Source organism: Lonchura striata, chromosome Z (assembly GCF_050655825.1).
Source record: "Lonchura striata isolate lonStrDom1 chromosome Z, ASM5065582v1, whole genome shotgun sequence".
NCBI lineage: Eukaryota > Metazoa > Chordata > Aves > Passeriformes > Estrildidae > Lonchura > Lonchura striata.
Genome location: NC_140740.1, coordinates 29,656,517 through 29,675,664, shown reverse-complemented (window position 1 = coordinate 29,675,664; position 19,148 = coordinate 29,656,517).

Below are 19,148 nucleotides of genomic sequence, written 5' to 3'. Positions count from 1 at the left end.
AGGCGCAGGCGTCTGCACGCCAGTTTTCCTGCACTTGCTTTCCCCACTTGCGGTAAGCAAAGCTGCTTACCTCAGCGTGATCTCTGGGCCTCTGCAAGGGACTGTCCAGCTTAGCTAGAGCATGGCAAGGAAGGGAGTCTTCCAACGCTCGACCTATGTCAGAGTTTTATTGCCACTCTGGCTGAAACAAAGTGTCCCCTCACTACTTCTGCATCTTTATCATTCTGCCCGGCAGCTGGCCTGATCAGGCTGACAGCTTGTAGCGCCTGCACAGTGCACTTCTGCTGCATCACAGCTTTTCCTCTCACAGCTTAATTCTGATTATGACAATTCCTTCTTTTCTACTTAAAAGAGAGCTCAGAACTTACCTAAATTAACAAGACTATATTCTAAGCTAAACTATCCTCTACTATCTAAGCTATCTAGATTCTACAGTCCTTTGAATTCTCTGCCTGAATTTCCTTAATTTTTAAAAGTTAATCTTTTCATGAAAAAAAAACCCAACAACGGTTTAAGTTGAACCTAGCTAAACTAAGAAAATTCCGGAACCATTACATTTCCTATCTACAGCACAGCCCCTTATTAAAAAGTCAGGGGATGGCTGAATCTCTGCCCAAACACAACACATCCCCTTGCCCCTGCTCGGAGCTGGCACGGCACAAGGGCCTCCTCAGGCGCAAGCGTCTCCTCTCCAGTCTTCCAGCACTTGCTTGGCTGAGGTGACCAGAGCAGCCAGGCTGGAGGCTGGCTCGCCTGAGGTCACAAACGGATGCTGCCCGGAAGAAAAACCAAAAAGAAGGGAACCCCCGTTACTTTCCGTGAGCACATCCTCACGGGCCCAAGCAGGACTCCTTGGCTGCCCAAAAGACACACCAAGAGGACCGAGGGCAGCACATTCCCCGTGGGCCTTCCTCTCCTGGAAGCTGCCTCACCCACGCAGCCCACACTCCTCTTGATCCCTGGATGCAGGTGTCCTCAGCTGGCAGGGCTTTTTGCCCCTTTGCTTTTTCTCACCTGCAGGAGTTCCTGGGCAGACCAGCGCCTGTCCTCGTCTGCCTGCAGGCAGCAGCGCAGAAAGTCGCGCAGGAGAGCCGAGTGGTGCCTGGGGTTCTGCAGTTTCGGGGGCCCGTTCGTTTCTATCAGTTCAAAAACCTACAACACATGGATGGAAGAGGGCACTCTAGCTGCTCCTTTCCTAGCCACAACAGCTCTCTCCACACAGAGCCCCCTTTCTAAGCTGCACCTTACCCTGACACGGGCCATCCTCTCATAAGGAGCTTCCCCTTCCACCATTTCCAGCCCCATGATCCCCAGGGACCAGATGTCCACTTTGGGGCCGTAGGCTTCTCCTCTCACCACTTCCGGGGCCATCCAGCTGGGAGTGCCCACTCTGGAGCTGCGCTTGCTGCGCTCAGGGCTGAGCTGAGCGCAGAGGCCAAAGTCAGCTGAGGAGAAAAACAAAGCCTGTCAAAGCCAGCCACCGCTGGCAAACCGGCCTAAAGGATGGCCCACTCCAAGCCTGCCAAGGCCATGCCCAGTCTAGCTGAAAAGGCAGCTGAGCTTGCCTTCCCCGTGGCTGGAGCCAGGGAAATAGGGCATTGGCCATTTCAGAAACACCCTCACGATTCACGCGCTGGCTGAGCAGCGCTTCTGGGGAAGTGGCAGTCACCAAAAAGCAGCCCCACAGCACACGCGGGGAAGGCTGCCCCTGAGCAGGGACGATACCCACCCAGCTTGACAGATCCGTCCATGCCCACGAGAACGTTGCCGCTTTTGATGTCCCTGTGGATGACTTGGCGGGAATGAAGGAAATGCAGTCCTTGCAGGCACTGAGAGAGAAAGGAGGGAAGGAAAGTTAACATTCAGCATCTGATTTAATCCCAGAAGAAAGAAAAGGGCTCCAAGAGGTTGACAGCTTTCTCAGGGAATTGTGAAGGAGGGAGCACTAGCACGGCGCTGTCAAGAGCAAGAGCTTGCTGCTTCAACACTCTTAGAAGTGCTTTGGATATTTCAAAGCGAAGGCATCTGAGCTTGCACGAGTCCATCCTGCCATTGGTACCAAGCACGTGACCTTTGGCTGGCAAGCAGCATGGCAACGATTTCATTGGAAGCCCTGTGGCAGCAGAGGAGGAAGCAGCACATTAGACCTGTTTCAGAATCCCTCGCCATCTGGGCTGCAATGCCGTGCTTTGAAGCTGAGGACATCTCCTTCGCCCTCGGCTTGAAATTCTGCCACCCGCATGCGGGCTTAGAATGTCAAGGAATGTCGGACAGACGGACAGGCTCCAGACAAACATTCAGAGGCAAAGCTGAGAGGAGCAAGCCAGGAAATGAAACAAGTGAGTGTGCACGAGCGCCAGAGGACGGACAGCATGGAAGAGTGCAAGAACAGAGCCTAAGGCGTGCGGGGACTCCAGCAGGCAGTTCCCTTCAGATTAATGCTCTTTCTTCTGCTCTGTGTCGTGAGAGCAGCGCCAAAAGAAAGCCGGGGCCAAGAAATCTCTGCTCTCCTTAACCACCAGCTGACAAGAACCATCCTGGGCAGGCCAGGGGAAGCACAAGCGGGACGCCTCACCTCCCGACAGACGGCGCCTATCTGTCCTTCCTCCAGGTACACTGCCCGGAGCACATCGAACAACGTGCCGCCGTCCATGAACTCCATCACCAGCCAGAGCTCCGCATCCACCAGGTAGCTGAAAGAAGGAAACCACGGCATGGAGAGAGAGGAATGGGCACGGCTCAGGCACTCGAGGGCCTGACCCAGGCTTTTGCAACTGCTCTCCAAGCTACACATGCCAGAAGAGATTACTGAAAGCCAGCTGCAAACTCCTCCCGTGCACATGCAGATGTCTAAAGCTACATAGACGTGAGAATACCCCAACCTGTCTAAGTAGCTGACAATATTGGGATTCCTGCTGTCCCTCATCACCAAGATTTCATTGACAGCCAGCTCCTCAGACATCTTCTCCTGAAGAGACATTATCTTGATGGCCACCTACAAAGACATTGGCCACCATTAACTTGAGAAGTCGCTCCCTGCACGAGACCTCAAGGAACACGGAGCGAGCGCTCGTGCCATGACACAGTGAGCTGTGCCAAACTGCCCTGTTGCCAGACAGCAGAGCTTAGGGAGAAACTGCCGCGGGTATGGACACTTTACCTGTTGTCCTGTGCTGGTGTCGAGGGCTTTATAAACAGCTCCAAAGCCCCTAGAAAGAAAAGGGCAGCAGAAAAAGCCCTTTATAGCCCTGGCAGTGAAAGCAAGCCTAGGCAGGAGATCTCCCTAGGCTGCCTGGACTCCTTAGAAAACGCCTGGCTGCGGCGTCTCTTCAGCCGGCAGCACGGCAGCCCACCAGCCCTCTGCCATGCCGGACAGGGAACACGGAGCTCCCTCATGGAGACCAAGGACCCGTGCAAATCTCCAAGGCACACGCCCACTTGGTTCCATTCCAGTGGAAGGGGGGCTCGATCTCTGTGTGGCTTTGCGCACAGGTGTGCAAGTGGGCTTACATCTGGAGAAGACTAACTTGGAAAACACTGCCTTCAAGAACTGTCCTCAGGCAGCTCTTGAGTGGCAAGGTGCCCTTGGAGGCCATACAGACACAGGGCCAGGAGATCTTCCAGGTCCTGCTCCTCACTGCTGCAAGCAAGGCGTCGCTTGCATCAAGTTGTCTTTGCTGATGCTTCCTGACTGCTCTGACTGAGCCGTCCTGAGAGGTGACAGGAGGCAAAGCCCGAGGCTGACCGCGTTTGGAACTGGCCTGACTTCACGCTGGATATTGCACAAGCTGAAGACCCGGCCCACGGTTTGTTCTATGGAGCAGACGTCACACTTACCCTCGTCCAAGTTCTTCAAATGCCCTGTATTTCTTCATTGGCTCGCCCAGACTCACAATGCTCCCTGAGAGAGACAAAAGCAGTGCCAGGAGCTCACTTTCAACCGGAGGCCTTGCTGCCCACACAATCCAAAATGCATGCCCACTGTCAGGAGCTTGAGAGCTCCCTGGGGCCAGTCACTCGCGACGTGCCACAAAAGGCAGCCCAGGCAGAGCCAAGCCAGGCCCAGGTGCCCCCAGAGGCAGCAGGAACACCCCGCACGCTCCCTCGCTGCCTCAAAGCACAACAACAGCTTCTGCAGAGAGGCCTCAGCGCCTCTGAGACCGAGGAGGAACTTCTGGCGCAGCCTGCACCGAGACACGCAGACAACGCACTGCTCTGGCAGACAAGAAACACGGCAGACGTACTCAGTGTCTTCAGGCCCTGCTCCTCTCTCATCTCGGGCTGCTGGGCTGGGCTGCTGGATGAAGTGCCGGCAGCTGGGGGACAGCTGGCCGCTGCAGGCGATGCCGGTCCAGCGGCACGTTGAATGGCAGAGCCTGTCTTGAGCTGGGACCAGAAAGGATTGCCCGTCAGAAGGGCGGCTGGCACAGACGCCCCGGAGAGCACACGGCAAAAGCAAGGCCTTCGGAAGATGCTGTCGGCCACCGCCAGGCCTCCTCAGCTGGGGGCTTTTGGACGTCCCCTTCCCAAAGGCAATGGGAAAACCACTAAGGCTACTTCGATACAGCCCTTCATGGCCACTTCCATGCTCCATCGTGCTGGCCTTTCTGCACGACGAGTGGAACTAGCCATTGATGGGCTTGCAAAGATCCGCACAGAGATCAGAACAGGGCTCCAGAGCCTTGTTGCGGTTCTTCCTCCTCCTGTGTTTTCCTGGGCAATGAAATCACCCTGGAGCTGGCATGCAACTGTCTGAGCAGAAGCCCAGAGCGTGTCCCTTCTCTGATCCCTTTCACCAATTTCCCCTCTGTATTTCAGGCATTAGGGGGCGGCCCTTCGGGGCTGCATTCCAGCCCTGCTGAGCCCCACCCGCCCTTTACAATGCAGAGCCCTCTAGGATTCTCCTCACCAAACCCTGCTCTGACCATGTGCAAGTGAAGCGCAGTCTACATCATGCCTGAACCTAAGTAGTCCATGGAGTGTGGCTTGTCCCTTCCAGGGGCCAGTGTTTCCCAAATATCCTGCAAGGCTGTCAGCTGAGTCTTTGGACCGCTCTGTCCGCTGGCCACAGGCGGCCCGCATCGCCAGGGGGCACAAGGGGCTCATTTCTACGCTGGGAATAATTGAATGCTGCCTCTTGTCTGATGCCAAGAGGCATTCTCGAGCCCTCTCAGCATCCCAGCAAAGTGATGCTCAAGTGTCAAAGTTCAGGACCCATTGGCCAGGGCTCCCTGGCTTGGCTGAAGCAGCACTAGGTCATGGCAGGCGCACAGCCCCCAGCATCTTCAGCCGCAAGCAACAAGGGCTGGGCTTGAAGGCCTGGCTTGAAGCTTGGCCCTGCACCCAAGGCAGTGCCAGGCTCAGATGCCACTTACTGGCTCTGCAAGTTCAGCCTGTGGAGGGACAGCAGCTGGAGGCTTGATGCTGTTTTGCTCCTCTTCAGCCTCTCCATCTGTAACAGTGCCAGCCAGACGAGGCGCTGACCCTGCGGCTGAGCCCTGCAGACAGACAGAAGTGAGAGAGACTGGGAACAGCCAACCCTTGCAGCAGCTGCTTTCTACTGCGCTGGGAAAGCACCCAGAATAAGGGCAAATCATAGACTTGGATACAAGTGGCATTCTGAGTCATGAAAGCCCTCGGAAGATGGCTGAATGAGGTGCTACTGCCTCTTGCTGTGCATTTGATCTTCCATGCTGGCTAGAAGCAGCAAGACACCTTGGAGCTGTCACATTAGCTTTTCACCTCTTGAAAGGCTCTTGATGGGAAAATAAGGAAGGAGCCAGTGCTCCCTTTGCTACTGCTGCTGCCACCAGGCAGCTGGCCTTTCCTTCAGCCTCCCACGCTGGCACTCTACACTCTACTGCAACAGGCCAAGCTCACAGCTTGCTGCACAGTTCTAACACGCCAGCAACGTCAGGGGTTCCTTTGCCACTCACCAAAGCACAGGCTTTTCTCCATCCACGTGTGAGGTGACCTGCAGGGAGCAAGGGAAAAGGAACCAGAGGCCCTTAGAAAAGTGCCTTTTGCTGGGGGCTCCCACAGCACAAGTCATTCCCAACGGAGAGCATTTCCCTTTCCCAACATGCCTCCAGGAGCAAGAGCCCTTTCCCACAGCAAGCGAGAGAACAAACAAGGACACTAGAGTAGGCGCTGTCTACGTTTGGGCCTCTTTTGCCAGGAAAGAAACAGAAACACGGCCAAGGAAATGCAACAGCTCAAGCAGTTTTTCCTCTTCTCTTCCCAGTATTTTATAGATCGTTTTTTTAATTGCATGCACAAGCCATTCCCATCAATTGCTGGAAGACAATACAACAGCAAAGCTTCCACAAAGGGCCCCTTTGCTGTGGCAGCTCTCCGCTGCAGCGGCCCCAGAACAGCTCCTGCCTTCAGCAGCAAACCCTAACTGGACTGGAGTTTGTGCTGCATCGCCAGGGGAATGGCTACCTTGGCGCAGCCTAGAAAGGGTCAAGGCACACAGCCAAGGCCTCTAAATGGCAGCATTTGGAGCAAAAGGGGCTTTCCTTCACTCCTGGAGAGAGCCACAGGGTTTTGAGAAGTACTTCTGAGCATCTCCCCTCAGAGTCTACAATTTCCAGGTTGTCTTGGTTGAAGCAGCAAGCTGAGGAAATGACACACTCCACTGCCACGCGCTGTCCCGGGGAGGGAAGGCAAGCGCTGCAGGCTGCAAATTACATTGCAAACGCTCTGCACCTACCACCCAGTACAGATACCCCCTTCTTAGCTGATGCTGCTGGCAGGAGATTTACCAAACTGGTGGCATCCTAACGGCAGTTTTGTTCCCTGATCAACTCGGTCACTACCGCGGCGAATGGAGCAGAGCGAAGCAAAAGCCAGGGGACGCCAGCCCCAGGATAAACCTTTACTTACGAGTCAGGTGGGTCAGGTAATATCCAGAATAAGCAACGGTAAAGATGGTGCAAACCGCGGCACAGACCTGCCCGAACATTTTGGCCGTGCTCTGCTGCTTCGCACACTGAATGCCACCCAAGGGGTAAAGCAAGACTCCTCTCGGGGTGCAGGCCGTCTCCTGAGAACTCCTTGGTCGCAGGGATCCTCCTGCAGGGAGCGAGCGGAAAAGCTGCTCTGGACAACCAGGCCTCGGGCTCACCGGGACATCGCTGTGCTGTGACGCGGCACTGTGACGTGGCACCGCTCCCTTGACCTCACAATAGCAGCTGCTCTGGGTTTGTTGTGCCCAGCAACCAAACCTTCTGTACAGATGACGCAAAAGAAAAGCCTGGGAAGTTCTGCTCAGTCGTGAAGCAGCAGAACATGTCCTTCCAGTCCATAAGCCAGAGCTCAAGGCGTCCCAGGGCAACTCGGAAGACACGGCGGCCCAGCCTGCACGCGAGAACAGAAAGCAAGTGTGCTTCTTCTCCCTGGCATCTTAGTTGGTTCTGAAAAGCCAGCTTCTTCCATGACATGTAGGGGGAAAAAGAAGCAAAGAAAATAAATTTCCAGGAGTATTGCAGCGTGCAGATGCTTCTTGAGCACACCGGTGCATGCTGATTTTTTCTCCCACTCTGTTTGCTGCACGGCCTCCCTTTTGTGGCAGGGAGATGCTGGCTTAGCTCTTGACACAAAGCTCCTCTTGTCCTGCTTGCTCTTTCTCTGGCCACTGAAAGCCTCAGAACAACCACAGGAGCTCTGCAGTGGTTCCTGGGCTGCCACAGTTGTGTTGTGTTGGAGCTCTGGCAGCAGCCTGCAGCCCACTGCTCTGCAATGCCCTGCAGATGTCGAGCCCAAGGAAGGGCCCTTTGGAACAGGCCAAAGCCACAGTCTCACAGATGTTTGCCCAGGCTCCATGCTCCCTGTAAGATTCCTGGCGGACACTTGCACAGCCACATCCCAATGAAAATGAGTTGTAGTCATTCCCCTCTCTGTTAAAATCTTCAGCTAGACCCAGGAGCCAGCTTGAAAGCAGAAAGGAATTACTGCGTGAGACGGCAGAAAAGTGCACGCAACTCCTCTGGAAATCAACTCGGTTCACCTGTAGAACAAGGATGCCAGACTTGCTTTCCTGGTGACTCCGCACCCGCAAGTCCTCTGCTGGTGGACAGCACAGTCCAGTCTTTCAAGGAGCTTTACCCTGGGCTCCTCACACTTCAGAAGCTGAGGGTGGCATTTCAAAATCAATGCAATTGATGCAAGGCCCAGCACTATCTTCAAATTCTCTTGCTGAAACACTGCAGTAGTTACCCAGAAGGATTGCCTCCATTGGAAAGCATCTCATTTTCCCCATTTCCAAGTCCGCTCACATCAACCAGCAAATTGTAGGGCTTTGGAGAAGGAGGAATGACACGGTAGCATGGAAAGCCCAGTGTAGGCCCTCAGGCCCCCTTGAGCAGGGCGCTTTGGTGCCCCAGAGGTTCAAGAGAGGGAAGCGTAAGGAAGACGTGCCCTTTCGACCCTCCTTTACTCCTCAGCACCAAGTGACCGCCAGGAAACGGGGGACAGCCAGGCCAGGTCCCTCATCCTGACCCAGCGTGAGGGGCAGCTGGCACGGAGGGACACAAGGGCACGGTGGGGAACATCTCAGCCAGGCAGGTGGGGCGGTGTGGGGCAGCTGTCGGGGAAGGTGTGTGGGGCAGGCCAGGGCCACTCTGGCAAGGGGGAGAGCCTTGGGCCGCTCGGAAGCAGCGCAAAGCCGTGAACGGGAGAGCCCGTCCGCAGCGCACAGCTTGGAAGGCACTGACCAGCTTAGGCACAGCGTGACACGCAAGGGAACACTCCAGGGCTCTGGGGGGTTTAGAGGTTTTATTGCCAGTCATGCTGAAAGCAAGAGCTGGAACAGAGCATCTCCTGGTTACTTCACCATCTTCATCTTCCTCAATCTGTCCTCCAGGTGGCCTCCTCCAGGTGGCCAGTTCAGGCAGACAACTCGTGGGACATGCCTGCTCCAGATCTGCTCAATCCCACATTCTTCTTGGATAGCTCAATTCTTCTGATGACAATTCATTCATTTCTCCTTAAGGGATAATTCTGAGCTTCCCTACATCAACACTACTCTACTCTTTTCTAAACAATGCTTCATGAATGAAGCCTTCTATGGTCTCTAGTCCTAACTAAAGACAGCTAAGCTCAGAAAACCTCAAAACATTACATTTCCTATCTACAGCAGAGCTCCTCGTAAAACTCAGGGGATGGCTGAAGCTCTGCCTATGCACGATCCATCCCCGTTTCCCTCCCCTGAGCTGGCAGGGCACGAGGGCCTCCTCAGGCGCAGGCGTCTGCACGCCAGTTTTCCTGCACTTGCTTTCCCCACTTGCGGTAAGCAAAGCTGCTTACCTCAGCGTGATCTCTGGGCCTCTGCAAGGGACTGTCCAGCTTAGCTAGAGCATGGCAAGGAAGGGAGTCTTCCAACGCTCGGCCTATGTCAGAGTTTTATTGCCACTCTGGCTGAAACAAAGTGTCCCCTCACTACTTCTGCATCTTTATCATTCTGCCCGGCAGCTGGCCTGATCAGGCTGACAGCTTGTAGCGCCTGCACAGTGCACTTCTGCTGCATCACAGCTTTTCCTCTCACAGCTTAATTCTGATTATGACAATTCCTTCTTTTCTACTTAAAAGAGAGCTCAGAACTTACCTAAATTAACAAGACTATATTCTAAGCTAAACTATCCTCTACTATCTAAGCTATCTAGATTCTACAGTCCTTTGAATTCTCTGCCTGAATTTCCTTAATTTTTAAAAGTTAATCTTTTCATGAAAAAAAAACCCAACAACGGTTTAAGTTGAACCTAGCTAAACTAAGAAAATTCCGGAACCATTACATTTCCTATCTACAGCACAGCCCCTTATTAAAAAGTCAGGGGATGGCTGAATCTCTGCCCAAACACAACACATCCCCTTGCCCCTGCTCGGAGCTGGCACGGCACAAGGGCCTCCTCAGGCGCAAGCGTCTCCTCTCCAGTCTTCCAGCACTTGCTTGGCTGAGGTGACCAGAGCAGCCAGGCTGGAGGCTGGCTCGCCTGAGGTCACAAACGGATGCTGCCCGGAAGAAAAACCAAAAAGAAGGGAACCCCCGTTACTTTCCATGAGCACATCCTCACGGGCCCAAGCAGGACTCCTTGGCTGCCCAAAAGACACACCAAGAGGACCGAGGGCAGCACATTCCCCGTGGGCCTTCCTCTCCTGGAAGCTGCCTCACCCACGCAGCCCACACTCCTCTTGATCCCTGGATGCAGGTGTCCTCAGCTGGCAGGGCTTTTTGCCCCTTTGCTTTTTCTCACCTGCAGGAGTTCCTGGGCAGACCAGCGCCTGTCCTCGTCTGCCTGCAGGCAGCAGCGCAGAAAGTCGCGCAGGAGAGCCGAGTGGTGCCTGGGGTTCTGCAGTTTCGGGGGCCCGTTCATTTCTATCAGTTCAAAAACCTACAACACATGGATGGAAGAGGGCACTCTAGCTGCTCCTTTCCTAGCCACAACAGCTCTCTCCACACAGAGCCCCCTTTCTAAGCTGCACCTTACCCTGACACGGGCCATCCTCTCATAAGGAGCTTCCCCTTCCACCATTTCCAGCCCCATGATCCCCAGGGACCAGATGTCCACTTTGGGGCCGTAGGCTTCTCCTCTCACCACTTCCGGGGCCATCCAGCTGGGAGTGCCCACTCTGGAGCTGCGCTTGCTGCGCTCAGGGCTGAGCTGAGCGCAGAGGCCAAAGTCAGCTGAGGAGAAAAACAAAGCCTGTCAAAGCCAGCCACCGCTGGCAAACCGGCCTAAAGGATGGCCCACTCCAAGCCTGCCAAGGCCATGCCCAGTCTAGCTGAAAAGGCAGCTGAGCTTGCCTTCCCTGTGGCTGGAGCCAGGGAAATAGGGCATTGGCCATTTCAGAAACACCCTCACGATTCACGCGCTGGCTGAGCAGCGCTTCTGGGGAAGTGGCAGTCACCAAAAAGCAGCCCCACAGCACACGCGGGGAAGGCTGCCCCTGAGCAGGGACGATACCCACCCAGCTTGACAGATCCGTCCATGCCCACGAGAACGTTGCCGCTTTTGATGTCCCTGTGGATGACTTGGCGGGAATGAAGGAAATGCAGTCCTTGCAGGCACTGAGAGAGAAAGGAGGGAAGGAAAGTTAACATTCAGCATCTGATTTAATCCCAGAAGAAAGAAAAGGGCTCCAAGAGGTTGACAGCTTTCTCAGGGAATTGTGAAGGAGGGAGCACTAGCACGGCGCTGTCAAGAGCAAGAGCTTGCTGCTTCAACACTCTTAGAAGTGCTTTGGATATTTCAAAGCGAAGGCATCTGAGCTTGCACGAGTCCATCCTGCCATTGGTACCAAGCACGTGACCTTTGGCTGGCAAGCAGCATGGCAACGATTTCATTGGAAGCCCTGTGGCAGCAGAGGAGGAAGCAGCACATTAGACCTGTTTCAGAATCCCTCGCCATCTGGGCTGCAATGCCGTGCTTTGAAGCTGAGGACATCTCCTTCGCCCTCGGCTTGAAATTCTGCCACCCGCATGCGGGCTTAGAATGTCAAGGAATGTCGGACAGACGGACAGGCTCCAGACAAACATTCAGAGGCAAAGCTGAGAGGAGCAAGCCAGGAAATGAAACAAGTGAGTGTGCACGAGCGCCAGAGGACGGACAGCATGGAAGAGTGCAAGAACAGAGCCTAAGGCGTGCGGGGACTCCAGCAGGCAGTTCCCTTCAGATTAATGCTCTTTCTTCTGCTCTGTGTCGTGAGAGCAGCGCCAAAAGAAAGCCGGGGCCAAGAAATCTCTGCTCTCCTTAACCACCAGCTGACAAGAACCATCCTGGGCAGGCCAGGGGAAGCACAAGCGGGACGCCTCACCTCCCGACAGACGGCGCCTATCTGTCCTTCCTCCAGGTACACTGCCCGGAGCACATCGAACAACGTGCCGCCGTCCATGAACTCCATCACCAGCCAGAGCTCCGCATCCACCAGGTAGCTGAAAGAAGGAAACCACGGCATGGAGAGAGAGGAATCGGCACGGCTCAGGCACCCGAGGGTCTGACCCAGGTTTTTGCAACTGCTCTCCAAGCTACACATGCCAGAAGAGATTACTGAAAGCCAGCTGCAAACTCCTCCCGTGCACATGCAGATGTCTAAAGCTACATAGACGTGAGAATACCCCAACCTGTCTAAGTAGCTGACAATATTGGGATTCCTGCTGTCCCTCATCACCAAGATTTCATTGACAGCCAGCTCCTCAGACATCTTCTCCTGAAGAGACATTATCTTGATGGCCACCTACAAAGACATTGGCCACCATTAACTTGAGAAGTCGCTCCCTGCACGAGACCTCAAGGAACACGGAGCGAGCGCTCGTGCCATGACACAGCGAGCTGTGCCAAACTGCCCTGTTGCCAGACAGCAGAGCTTAGGGAGAAACTGCTGCGGGTATGGACACTATACCTGTTGTCCTGTGCTGGTGTCGAGGGCTTTATAAACAGCTCCAAAGCCCCTAGAAAGAAAAGGGCAGCAGAAAAAGCCCTTTATAGCCCTGGCAGTGAAAGCAAGCCTAGGCAGGAGATCTCCCTAGGCTGCCTGGACTCCTTAGAAAACGCCTGGCTGCGGCGTCTCTTCAGCCGGCAGCACGGCAGCCCACCAGCCCTCTGCCATGCCGGACAGGGAACACGGAGCTCCCTCATGGAGACCAAGGACCCGTGCAAATCTCCAAGGCACACGCCCACTTGGTTCCATTCCAGTGGAAGGGGGGCTCGATCTCTGTGTGGCTTTGCGCACAGGTGTGCAAGTGGGCTTACATCTGGAGAAGACTAACTTGGAAAACACTGCCTTCAAGAACTGTCCTCAGACAGCTCTTGAGTGGCAAGGTGCCCTTGGAGGCCATACAGACACAGGGCCAGGAGATCTTCCAGGTCCTGCTCCTCACTGCTGCAAGCAAGGCGTCGCTTGCATCAAGTTGTCTTTGCTGATGCTTCCTGACTGCTCTGACTGAGCCGTCCTGAGAGGTGACAGGAGGCAAAGCCCGAGGCTGACCGCGTTTGGAACTGGCCTGACTTCACGCTGGATATTGCACAAGCTGAAGACCCGGCCCACGGTTTGTTCTATGGAGCAGACGTCACACTTACCCTCGTCCAAGTTCTTCAAATGCCCTGTATTTCTTCATTGGCTCGCCCAGACTCACAATGCTCCCTGAGAGAGACAAAAGCAGTGCCAGGAGCTCACTTTCAACCGGAGGCCTTGCTGCCCACACAATCCAAAATGCATGCCCACTGTCAGGAGCTTGAGAGCTCCCTGGGGCCAGTCACTCGCGACGTGCCACAAAAGGCAGCCCAGGCAGAGCCAAGCCAGGCCCAGGTGCCCCCAGAGGCAGCAGGAACACCCCGAGCGCTCCCTCGCTGCCTCAAAGCACAACAACAGCCTCTGCAGAGAGGCCTCAGCGCCTCTGAGACCGAGGAGGAACTTCTGGCGCAGCCTGCACCGAGACAGGCAGACAACGCACTGCTCTGGCAGACAAGAAACACGGCAGACGTACTCCGTGTCTTCAGGCCCTGCTCCTCTCTCATCTCGGGCTGCTGGGCTGGGCTGCTGGATGAAGTGCCGGCAGCTGGGGGACAGCTGGCCGCTGCAGGCGATGCCGGTCCAGCGGCACGTTGAATGGCAGAGCCTGTCTTGAGCTGGGACCAGAAAGGATTGCCCGTCAGAAGGGCGGCTGGCACAGACGCCCCGGAGAGCACACGGCAAAAGCAAGGCCTTCGGAAGATGCTGTCGGCCACCGCCAGGCCTCCTCAGCTGGGGGCTTTTGGACGTCCCCTTCCCAAAGGCAATGGGAAAACCACTAAGGCTACTTCGATACAGCCCCTCATGGCCACTTCCATGCTCCATCGTGCTGGCCTTTCTGCACGACGAGTGGAACTAGCCATTGATGGGCTTGCAAAGATCCGCACAGAGATCAGAACAGGGCTCCAGAGCCTTGTTGCGGTTCTTCTTCCTCCTGTGTTTTCCTGGGCAATGAAATCACCCTGGAGCTGGCATGCAACTGTCTGAGCAGAAGCCCAGAGCGTGTCCCTTCTCTGATCCCTTTCACCGATTTCCCCTCTGTATTTCAGGCATTAGGGGGCGGCCCTTCGGGGCTGCATTCCAGCCCTGCTGAGCCCCACCCGCCCTTTACAATGCAGAGCCCTCTAGGATTCTCCTCACCAAACCCTGCTCTGACCATGTGCAAGTGAAGCGCAGTCTACATCATGCCTGAACCTAAGTAGTCCATGGAGTGTGGCTTGTCCCTTCCAGGGGCCAGTGTTTCCCAAATATTCTGCAAGGCTGTCAGCTGAGTCTTTGGACTGCTCTGTCCGCTGGCCACAGGCGGCCCGCATCGCCAGGGGGCACAAGGGGCTCATTTCTACGCTGGGAATAATTGAATGCTGCCTCTTGTCTGATGCCAAGAGGCATTCTCGAGCCCTCTCAGCATCCCAGCAAAGTGATGCTCAAGTGTCAAAGTTCAGGACCCACTGGCCAGGGCTCCCTGGCTTGGCTGAAGCAGCACTAGGTCATGGCAGGCACACAGCCCCCAGCATCTTCAGCCGCAAGCAACAAGGGCTGGGCTTGAAGGCCTGGCTTGAAGCTTGGCCCTGCATCCAAGGCAGTGCCAGGCTCAGATGCCACTTACTGGCTCTGCAAGTTCAGCCTGTGGAGGGACAGCAGCTGGAGGCTTGCTGCTGTTTTGCTCCTCTTCAGCCTCTCCCTCTGTAACAGTGCCAGCCAGACGAGGCGCTGACCCTGCGGCTGAGCCCTGCAGACAGACAGAAGTGAGAGAGACTGGGAACAGCCAACCCTTGCAGCAGCTGCTTTCTACTGCGCTGGGAAAGCACCCAGAATAAGGGCAAATCATAGACTTGGATACAAGTGGCATTCTGAGTCATGAAAGCCCTCGGAAGATGGCTGAATGAGGTGCTACTGCCTCTTGCTGTGCATTTGATCTTCCATGCTGGCTAGAAGCAGCAAGACACCTTGGAGCTGTCACATTTGCTTTTCACCTCTTGAAAGGCTCTTGATGGGAAAATAAGGAAGGAGCCAGTGCTCCCTTTGCTACTGCTGCTGCCACCAGGCAGCTGGCCTTTCCTTCAGCCTCCCACGCTGGCACTCTACACTCTACTGCAACAGGCCAAGCTCACAGCTTGCTGCACAGTTCTAACATGCCAGCAACGTCAGGGGTTCCTTTGCCGCTCACCAAAGCACAGGCTTTTCTCCATCCACGTGTGAGGTGACCTGCAGGGAGCAAGGGAAAAGGAACCAGAGGCCCTTAGAAAAGTGCCTTTTGCTGGGGGCTCCCACAGCACAAGTCATTCCCAACGGAGAGCATTTCCCTTTCCCAACATGCCTCCAGGAGCAAGAGCCCTTTCCCACAGCAAGCGAGAGAACAAACAAGGACACTAGAGTAGGCGCTGTCTACGTTTGGGCCTCTTTTGCCAGGAAAGAAACAGAAACACGGCCAAGGAAATGCAACAGCTCAAGCAGTTTTTCCTCTTCTCTTCCCAGTATTTTATAGATCGTTTTTTTTAATTGCATGCACAAGCCATTCCCATCAATTGCTGGAAGACAATACAACAGCAAAGCTTCCACAAAGGGCCCCTTTGCTGTGGCAGCTCTCCGCTGCAGTGGCCCCAGAACAGCTCCTGCCTTCAGCAGCAAACCCTAACTGGACTGGAGTTTGTGCTGCATCGCCAGGGGAATGGCTACCTTGGGGCAGCCTAGAAAGGGTCAAGGCACACAGCCAAGGCCTCTAAATGGCAGCATTTGGAGCAAAAGGGGCTTTCCTTCACTCCTGGAGAGAGCCACAGGGTTTTGAGAAGTACTTCTGAGCATCTCCCCTCAGAGTCTACAATTTCCAGGTTGTCTTGGTTGAAGCAGCAAGCTGAGGAAATGACACACTCCACTGCCACGCGCTGTCCCGGGGAGGGAAGGCAAGCACTGCAGGCTGCAAATTACATTGCAAACGCTCTGCACCTACCACCCAGTACAGATACCCCCTTCTTAGCTGATGCTGCTGGCAGGAGATTTACCAAACTGGTGGCATCCTAACGGCAGTTTTGTTCCCTGATCAACTCGGTCACTACCGCGGCGAATGGAGCAGAGCGAAGCAAAAGCCAGGGGACGCCAGCCCCAGGATAAACCTTTACTTACGAGTCAGGTGGGTCAGGTAATATCCAGAATAAGCAACGGTAAAGATGGTGCAAACCGCGGCACAGACCTGCCCGAACATTTTGGCCGTGCTCTGCTGCTTCGCACACTGAATGCCACCCAAGGGGTAAAGCAAGACTCCTCTCGGGGTGCAGGCCGTCTCCTGAGAACTCCTTGGTCGCAGGGATCCTCCTGCAGGGAGCGAGCGGAAAAGCTGCTCTGGACAACCAGGCCTCGGGCTCACCGGGACATCGCTGTGCTGTGACGCGGCACTGTGACGTGGCACCGCTCCCTTGACCTCACAATAGCAGCTGCTCTGGGTTTGTTGTGCCCAGCAACCAAACCTTCTGTACAGATGACGCAAAAGAAAAGCCTGGGAAGTTCTGCTCAGTCGTGAAGCAGCAGAACATGTCCTTCCAGTCCATAAGCCAGAGCTCAAGGCGTCCCAGGGCAACTCAGAAGAAACGGCAGCCCAGCCTGCACGCGAGAACAGAAAGCAAGTGTGCTTCTTCTCCCTGGCATCTTAGTTGGTTCTGAAAAGCCAGCTTCTTCCATGACATGTAGGGGGAAAAAGAAGCAAAGAAAAAAAATTTCCAGGAGTATTGCAGCGTGCAGATGCTTCTTGAGCACACCGGTGCATGCTGATTTTTTCTCCCACTCTGTTTGCTGCACGGCCTCCCTTTTGTGGCAGGGAGATGCTGGCTTAGCTCTTGACACAAAGCTCCTCTTGTCCTGCTTGCTCTTTCTCTGGCCACTGAAAGCCTCAGAACAGCCACAGGAGCTCTGCAGTGGTTCCTGGGCTGCCACAGTTGTGTTGTGTTGGAGCTCTGGCAGCAGCCTGCAGCCCACTGCTCTGCAATGCCCTGCAGATGTCGAGCCCAAGGAAGGGCCCTTTGGAACAGGCCAAAGCCACAGTCTCACAGATGTTTGCCCAGGCTCCATGCTCCCTGTAAGATTCCTGGCGGACACTTGCACAGCCACATCCCAATGAAAATGAGTTGTAGTCATTCCCCTCTCTGTTAAAATCTTCAGCTAGACCCAGGAGCCAGCTTGAAAGCGGAAAGGAATTACTGCGTGAGACGGCGGAAAAGTGCACGCAACTCCTCTGGAAATCAACTCGGTTCACCTGTAGAACAAGGATGCCAGACTTGCTTTCCTGGTGACTCCGCACCCGCAAGTCCTCTGCTGGTGGACAGCACAGTCCAGTCTTTCAAGGAGCTTTACCCTGGGCTCCTCACACTTCAGAAGCTGAGGGTGGCATTTCAAAATCAATGCAATTGATGCAAGGCCCAGCACTATCTTCAAATTCTCTTGCTGAAACACTGCAGTAGTTACCCAGAAGGATTGCCTCCATTGGAAAGCATCTCATTTTCCCCATTTCCAAGTCCGCTCACATCAACCAGCAAATTGTAGGGCTTTGGAGAAGGAGGAATGACACGGTAGCATGGAAAGCCCAGTGTAGGCCCTCAGGCCCCCTTGAGCAGGGCGCTTTGGTGCCCCAGAGGTTCAAGAGAGGGAAGCGTAAGGAAGACGTGCCCTTTCGACCCTCCTTTACTCCTCAGCACCAAGTGACCGCCAGGAAACGGGGGACAGCCAGGCCAGGTCCCTCATCCTGACCCAGCGTGAGGGGCAGCTGGCACGGAGGGACACAAGGGCACGGTGGGGAACATCTCAGCCAGGCAGGTGGGCGGTGTGGGGCAGCTGTCGGGGAAGGTGTGTGGGGCAGGCCAGGGCCACTCTGGCAAGGGGGAGAGCCTTGGGCCGCTCGGAAGCAGCGCAAAGCCGTGAACGGGAGAGCCTGTCCGCAGCGCACAGCTTGGAAGGCACTGACCAGCTTAGGCACAGCGTGACACGCAAGGGAACACTCCAGGGCTCTGGGGGGTTTAGAGGTTTTATTGCCAGTCATGCTGAAAGCAAGAGCTGGAACAGAGCATCTCCTGGTTACTTCACCATCTTCATCTTCCTCAATCTGTCCTCCAGGTGGCCTCCTCCAGGTGGCCAGTTCAGGCAGACAACTCGTGGGACATGCCTGCTCCAGATCTGCTCAATCCCACATTCTTCTTGGATAGCTCAATTCTTCTGATGACAATTCATTCATTTCTCCTTAAGGGATAATTCTGAGCTTCCCTACATCAACACTACTCTACTCTTTTCTAAACAATGCTTCATGACTGAAGCCTTCTATGGTCTCTAGTCCTAACTAAAGACAGCTAAGCTCAGAAAACCTCAAAACATTACATTTCCTATCTACAGCAGAGCTCCTCGTAAAACTCAGGGGATGGCTGAAGCTCTGCCTATGCACGATCCATCCCCGTTTCCCTCCCCTGAGCTGGCAGGGCACGAGGGCCTCCTCAGGCGCAGGCGTCTGCACGCCAGTTTTCCTGCACTTGCTTTCCCCACTTGCGGTAAGCAAAGCTGCTTACCTCAGCGTGATCTCTGGGCCTCTGCAAGGGACTGTCCAGCTTAGCTAGAGCATGGCAAGGAAGGGAGTCTTCCAACGCTCGGCCTATGTCAGAGTTTTATTGCCACTCTGGCTGAAACAAAGTGTCCCCTCACTACTTCTGCATCTTTATCATTCTGCCCGGCAGCTGGCCTGATCAGGCTGACAGCTTGTAGCGCCTGCACAGTGCACTTCTGCTGCATCACAGCTTTTCCTCTCACAGCTTAATTCTGATTATGACAATTCCTTCTTTTCTACTTAAAAGAGAGCTCAGAACTTACCTAAATTAACAAGACTATATTCTAAGCTAAACTATCCTCTACTATCTAAGCTATCTAGATTCTACAGTCCTTTGAATTCTCTGCCTGAATTTCCTTAATTTTTAAAAGTTAATCTTTTCATGAAAAAAAAACCCAACAACGGTTTAAGTTGAACCTAGCTAAACTAAGAAAATTCCGGAACCATTACATTTCCTATCTACAGCACAGCCCCTTATTAAAAAGTCAGGGGATGGCTGAATCTCTGCCCAAACACAACACATCCCCTTGCCCCTGCTCGGAGCTGGCACGGCACAAGGGCCTCC